At 47.1% G+C, this 7,414-nt stretch overlaps 1 long non-coding RNA gene and 1 pseudogene across 1 annotated transcript; both read left to right on the top strand.

Annotated features, from left to right (window-relative positions):
• Window positions 1-4,577: 4,577 nt before the first annotated feature.
• Window positions 4,578-6,517, top strand: LOC115311159 (annotated as a pseudogene).
• A 339-nt stretch (window positions 6,518-6,856) lies between these two features.
• On the top strand, window positions 6,857-7,190 carry LOC115313888. The gene is made up of 3 exons (XR_005718201.1): window positions 6,857-6,929; window positions 6,987-7,064; window positions 7,122-7,190. It is a non-coding gene; the product is annotated as an uncharacterized LOC115313888 (long non-coding RNA).
• The last annotated feature ends 224 nt before the right edge of the window (window positions 7,191-7,414 follow it).

Raw genomic sequence — 7,414 nt, 5'->3', positions numbered from 1 at the left:
CCTGTGGACTGACATATTGCTCTGTGAGACATGGTACGCCCCATTAAAGCAATAGCTCTTCGCTCATCGTGTGTCAAACGGGGAGCCATCGTGTAATAACCTTTATGCTCCGGATTATGCTACGAATCTGCTGCGGCCCTGGTTCTGTTTGATTATACCAGGAAGTTGTGACACACCCCTCTATGCTTTTCTTTTTTTTAAGTGTTAGAAGAAAAGATATCAGCGTCGTCTTCGCCTCTTTCGCCGCCAATGTCATCAATTGGACAACATATTCGCTTTTATTTTCTGACGATACCACAGCAAGCATTACAAAGTGAACGCCGAACAGCGTATCACGTCAACAGTGGTTCGATAACACAACAGGCCATCGCGATGAGGACAAGATGAAGACAACTATATTCCGCCTTACCCTTCGATAGACGCCAAAGCTAGGAGACGTAAGGTCCAATCATGGGCTACTTATGAATCACGTGGTATGTTCCTCACAAGATACGTATGTCGGAGGAATGTACCACGTGGATTCTAACTGACGCGCCATTTGACCTGCCTGCCTGTAACTTTGGCTCTCAGTACAGCGTAGGGCGATATAAAGTATATGGTCCCGTGAAGTGCCTTTGAAGCGCTACAAAGTTTTAGCACATAAATCAGGAGGGAGCGGGCAGTGATTGATAAAAGAAACGCTTATTACTGAAAAGGAAAATTCAAATTTTAATTGCTCTATACTCGGGGACAACTTGCTGTGGCGAAACAAAAAGATGATTAAAGTGGGCGCAAAGTGAATGGCACACTTTCTCCTTTACCATCGACTGCATTGCAGCATAAAGTTTTCCACGGGTATAGTGTCTTGCAAATTCTTCGAAGGTTTTCGGCAATTCCCTGTGTAATTTGTGCGACTTTCACTTCAATCTATACGAAAAATAAAAGGCGCTCATATTTTACAGCTCTCTTATGCGTCTCATTTTAGGCACTCGACTGGAATGCTGGTGATTTATTCTTAGTGATTAGGCTCCAATTTAGGCTACAGATTTTACACTTTCTGGCGTCAAAACAACGTATTCATAAAACAGCCGTTCTTCAGAGTCTAATTGCTTAGGAGGTGGGTAGGTTTTGCTTGCTTTGATTACATAAAAAAATGTAGGTTGGTAATTTATTAGTCTCGTAGTCGTTTGCAAAAAAGAGCTGGGAGTGAGATGATCGCACTGAAGGTTTCAAAGAGAAAATGCTAAAGAGATAACCAGCACTTGAATTGGTAGCGGTGAGGAAGCATTACACGCAAACAAGAAAATGCGTAGCTTCCCGCGCACACCGTGATTGGTTTCGCGCTACTACGGAAGCAAGCGCGTGAGTTCAGCGGCTGAACTCCTCTCAGAAAAACGCACGATAATGCGGAGCCGGCGGTGCGCGGGCCGCCACCCCGAGCGCCTTGATTTCGTGGACTGGAGGCGCCGAGCGCTCCTCTAGCGGTCGGTGGAGTCTGCCGATGGGTCAGCACAGACATCAGCCTCGGCCCAGCGCTGCATAATGGCGGCGCATGCTCAGAGGAGCGCTATGGCGGCCCCAGTGTCCGTCGGCAGATGTCGCACGCGCAGTCCAGAGCGCACCGTTCCCGCGCTCTAGACAGGTTTTATGCCGACTGTACATGCGTCTTATTCAGTGGCCTAATCGAGAGGATGTAATGGGGCCGACTTATCCGTTCGGTGCGGAGCTGCGAGGGCTCTATCTTCCTCTGCGGTTTTCGTCTGATGTAAGGCGTCCAGACTTCGTCGTTGACTGCTGTTTCTTTGTCACTCAATGTTCGGTCTGTGTGCATTTGGTTGCTCTCAGGTAAGGACGCGTCTTCTGGGGCGTTCCCTACGTGGAAGACGTAGACTGTGCGCAAGGCAGAGCCCTGGTTTGGTTGCATGGGGTGATGGTATCACTTGTCAGGTGTAGTGATGCCTCCATTGTTCCATTTCCTAACATGGTCGAGTTCTTTGTGAGGACTACGGCCGGGCGTCGGCCAGGCGAGGCGTAGGACGATGAGGCGAGGGCGGGGCCAAACAATCGAATAAAGGTTTATTAACTGGCAATAATTAAGAAAAGGAACGAGGCGCTCACGCGCCACATGGCTCGGTCGCGCCAAAACAGAGAGCGCAGGCCGGAACACTTGTTCGGCCAGTCCTGACGGTAACGATTAAAAGAGCGGGCCGTGGTAGGTGGCGCTAGTAGCTCGCTCACATCATAGGGTCACCGTCCGTGGGTCCGGGAGTTGAAAAGACGTCAAGAGACCGGGAGCGGGGACCAGCTGAAGCCATAGTGGCTGAGACTCTACCAGACTGGGACGCCGCACCCCTTGCTTGGTCATAGAGTGGTTTAGGCCTAGCGAAGGGCGGCGACTCTTTGCTTCGTGAGAGTCGAAATTCCCTCGAAAGTCGAGAACGTGCAGCTTGCACGCTTACCGACGAAGTTCGCCGGGGCGTTGAGGCCTTTGTCGCAAGGTTAGGGCGAATTTGCGATATTTCAAAGTAAGAAATATACAGAGCGGTGAGGATGTGCGTCTCTTCCAGTTCACTTTTTCTTCCTCTCCCCCAATAATGATAAACAAGTGTGTAATCATGTCAAAACTGAGGGCATTGCACATATGCAGAAAATAAGCGTTGTTTCAGTAAATACATTACCAGTAAAGTATTTGGTTTTATCGTGCGAGCGAAGCGGAACATACAAGTGCGAGCATGCTGCCCTGAACTACTCTTCCAGTGAACAGGCGCACCGTTCAAACCATGGAGCTCGCTTTTATAGCTTTTGGTGCGCTCAAACCTTTTAAAACGCAATTGTAATCAATTATAATATTTTATTTATTTTTATTAAGTGCGCCTATGTATTTTTTGTTGTATTTTGTCTTTTGCGTTCACGTGCCATTTTCTTAGTTCTGTAATATTTTTCCAGAAGTCCGACACTATAGTCTGTTTAATCGCAAGTAAAAGCCGCATAATAAAAAATGTAGACAAAAAGAAAAAGAAAAAAGAACGCGAACACGCGAACACACATTAAAAATTTAGTCGAACGGCGCATTCAAAATTAGTCGATAGTTTTTAAGAGAGCAGGAGTTTCGTAGGGCTACATTGTTACCCGTTGTAGATTATAAAAAAGTGCAGTACAACTGTTAGGTCAGGGTCTTTAACGTGCATCACGCAGTACATGTGATACACGATCGCACGACGGTAGGATGCAGATGGGCGAAAGTACCCAGGGTCCCTGCTAAAACCCCTTGATAAAGGTGTTTTTTGCAAGTACCGCTAACCATTTTTGTAGGAACGCGCAAGACACGTGCCACGAGCGGGTGCTCCGCCGCCATTCGCTTTCAATTGGGCCTGTCATTTTAGTTCTGCGCCGCCATTTGTCTCCAAGGGCCGCTCGAGACACGGGCCCCCTTGCCATGCAACCTTCTGACGTTACTTGAAAGACCAACGCAAACACGTCAAGGGGCTTAAGTCCCTGCAGGTTCTGCAGCGTGAGCTCCGTTCTTTGAACGGAGTTCGCACTCGCGAATTTCTCCTTCTGCTCTGATCTGCGGTGCCACAACACACTCGTCCAACGATCTCCCACCGCACTTGGTTTAGCCTGTGAGCTAAACCAAATGAGCTGCGCTTAGAGTATCGGCACTCTTTTCCCCGATATTGTTGTGGGCGCCGCCATCTTGGTGGTTAGTACAAATCAAACGCAACTGCCGATCGTCATGATTCAAAAGTGCGACTTCCTCAGCATTAGTTTCTGTGTTAGGAAGCTCATGTATTATTGCTTCGCTTTGTCGCGAACTGTTTAAACATTTCTGGAGCACAGAAAAGCGCTTCCTGTGATTTCAGATAAAGCTCCAGCTAACTGATAACCATCATTTTAAGCACCAAGATGTGTATGAAGCGTAGCTTATTAAGTGCCTCTAGTTTAGCCCGACCGCACAGGCACAGAAAGAGAACGAACTGCTTGACCCCGCATTCTCGGCGCTGCTTCAGTTGCTTGATCAGCCCGTAGTGTTGGCTGCGCTCCGAACGAAGGTAAAGGAAAGCAAATATTCAAATCTTTGGGTTTTACAAGCCAAACCAACAACGATTACTTAGCACGCCCCAATAAAACTATATTGCTCGTTTATTTTGACTGACTGGAGATCTTTTGACATGCAACAGAAATCTCAGATTGGCCTCCGTCGGAGTGCGGGCACCTCGGCCGATATTTAAACCGGTTAAACATGAATTCATGGGCCAGCGTGTTGGCTCAGAGACACTAAGACGTTTTAATGCTTTGTGTTTTGTTTTAATATCATCGCCACTTAAGAGCCACCGAAGTGGTTTTTGAAACAAGGTACAGTTGAACCATTCCGACAAGCATAGTTTGATTGCGAAAATGATTTTGTAAGTGATAAAGAATAATTCAAATGTTTCACTCGGTCAACTTTACGTTACATAGAGCTTTCGATAAGACTCGGAGAAGCAGCCAACACTTCATTAGGAGAAGCTACCTAGGTCTCCTAATGAAAAGTCGGCTGCCGCTACAAGACTTATCGGGCACTTTTTTGCATTGTTCTCATGAGCTTCGACCTGCTCATGTTTTGTGTGGGCTTCAGTCAGCTGCCATCGAAGCCCGGGTACCAGAATTATGGTAAATCAATGCTATGTGAATATGACCTATTTGGGGCCACTGATCATTTTTTAGATATTACTTTTCGAGAAGGATGGGTTGAATTTATGTAGTAGTAATACTTAAAACAAATAGAACTACTCTTATGATGTCGTTTCACCCCTACATTGTTGGCAACTTTATCTGATAACCAACTTGCTTTCATTTCAGAAAAAACAAAAGTTGACTGTACAGCATTTGCTAATTAAGTGCAGCGGTAAGAAAGACATTCAGAAGCTGGTAGTAGTTGATGTGTGCCTTAAGCACTCGAACCACGAGGTGAGTGAGACCGTACTTCGGCACTACCCACAAAATCGCCGCCTGACTGCTGAGAAAGCGCTTCTTGCCACAGAACCGGTAAATGAGCTTCAATCAAATCCATCACTTCTGCGGTTTTCTCAAAAAAAAGCAACAACAACAACAACAACAAAAACAAAAACTGGAAAACCGCTGACAGCAAACGACATTGAGAATGTTGTTGCACGTTTCAAAGTGAGCAAGAAGCCAGATGTTGACCAACTTGCCGAAGAGATCAAAGAAATCTTTAAAAGACCCCACTGCAGCGATAACTCTCGGAACAAGTACATCCAATGAGATGGAGCTTCTTCTCATTCAAACTACCATGATGGCACAGTTTTACGAGAAGTTTCCCAAAGTGTTGCTCCTCGATGGCACCTATAGGACCAACAACTTGACAATGGCCCTTTTTGTTCTCATGGTGGTCGACGGAAATGGGTGTAGCCAAGTTGTGACTTACTGCTTCGTAAGCAGCGAGGATCTTGTCCACATGGACGCTATGAAGAGGACCTTTGTGGGCCTCCAAGGAGCGCACAAGACAAAGTGTGTCATCGCGGATAGACTTCAAAGAAATCAGAGCCATCCGTGACAACTTTTCGCCAGGCACTTGACATGAAATTCAGCTGTGTGAATTTCATGTCAAGAAGGCGTTAAAGAGGGCTGTTGGTAGCAGCAAGACGGACAGTGACAAGAAGATGCTCAACAGTCTTTTGGAGCGAATGATCCATGCTCCAAATGAAGAGGCATACCAAGTTCTTAAAGCAGAACTAGACCGCACGGCCAACAGAAGCTTTACAGAGTATTTCAACAAGAACTGGGATGCATCCAAGACATGTAGGTACGCTATAGTTGCGACAGACACTTCAACCTCGGCAGCAACACCACGAACGGAGTTGAATGTCACAATTCAAAACTGAAGGCAGTCTTGAAAGCGAATGCAAACTACATACAACTTTTAAGTCTATGCTGAAGCTGTACAGCATCAAGATCATCGAAGCAGGGCACAGGCACGCCCTCGATGCCACCACGAAGTTCTTCACGTACAGGAGCAGCTCTGATATAATTCAGCAATGTTCTTCACTGTTGACTCCGGCCGCTTCACAGGCAGTAGTATGTTTAGAGGAAAGAGCAAATAAGATGGCTGGAGCATGCATTAAAATGATGCAGAGGACTACACAGTCACAACCCAGAGAGGCGTGTATGAGATACTCTACACTTTGGCGAACTGCACGTGCAGAGTTTGTACTGCAATGAGAGTAATATGCCGCCATGAAATTCTTGTATCGTAGCAAACTGGACGTGCAGTTGACGTTGCTACTGCGCCAAAATCCAGGCGGAAGATCGTGTCACAGCCGTACATTCTTCCAGAAATCAGCAATTGGGAGCACCGCAGCTTCAGTGCACGCAGCTGAAAGAACCGAACTACAGTACCGCCTCAAGGAGCCCAGTACAACCATGCTCTTTGTCTGCTCAAGGACATTGGGGACCTGGTGGCGGAGTGCGGTTCGGAAGTATTCAAGTGCCGGATTATTGTAATAATAAAACTAAAGGCCTTATCGATGAAAAATAGGGCGGTAAAAATTTGGTGCAGCAGTGGCACCGAAAGCAATGAAGATGCCTCCTCACAGGACTGCAGTGACACAATTTGCAAGTGTCTCAGAAGCATCAACCCCTAGCAACCATGACCACACCTCATTGCCATGCTTGCCAGCCTATCAGGTACCAGGTCCCCTTCTTTTGCATCTGTTTCTTTTTTTAAATCTATGTCCCTTCATCCAATCCCCTGGTGCAGAACTGCAACATCCTGCAACCAACATTCCGGAAATAGTTTCTTGGCAAAGCCCTCAGGTACTTGTCGTTCCCCCTTGCTTTTGATTATTTTTGACCTGCGCTACTTCATTCAGTTCCCTGGCACAGCACCAAGGACACCTGCAATGCCTGCAGCCCAGCCTCCGACACCAGTGTCTTCCCAAGGCTCTCAGGTACTGAGTCCTTCTTCCTTGCCTTCAAATGTTTTTGATCTGTGCTCCTTCATCCAGTTTCCTGGCAGAGCACTGCGTCCACCTCCAGTGCCCGCAGCTAAGACTCCGGCAGCAGTGTCTTCCCAAGGCTCCGAGGTACTGAGTCTTCTTCCCTTGCCTTCGAATAATTTTGACCTGTGCTCTTTCATCCAGCTTCCTGGTACAGCACTACGACCATCTCCAGTGCCTGCAGCTAAGTCTCCAGCAGCATTGTCTTCCCAAAGCTCCTAGGTACTGAGTCTTCTTCCCTTGCCTTCGAATGTTTTGACTTGTGCTCTTTCATCCAGTTTCCTGGCACAACACTGCGGCAATCTCCAGTGCCTGCAGCTAAGTCTCCGGCAGCAGTGTGTTAACAAGGCTCCCGGGTACCGAGTCATTCTCCCTTGCCCTCTTATGTTTTTTACCTTTGCCGCTTCATCCAGTTTTCTTGTATAACACTGTGGCCA

The sequence above is a fragment of the Ixodes scapularis genome, unplaced genomic scaffold (assembly GCF_016920785.2).
Source record: "Ixodes scapularis isolate PalLabHiFi unplaced genomic scaffold, ASM1692078v2 PGA_scaffold1__304_contigs__length_218370807, whole genome shotgun sequence".
Lineage (NCBI taxonomy): Eukaryota > Metazoa > Arthropoda > Arachnida > Ixodida > Ixodidae > Ixodes > Ixodes scapularis.
This window is presented reverse-complemented; position numbering and strand designations above follow the sequence as displayed.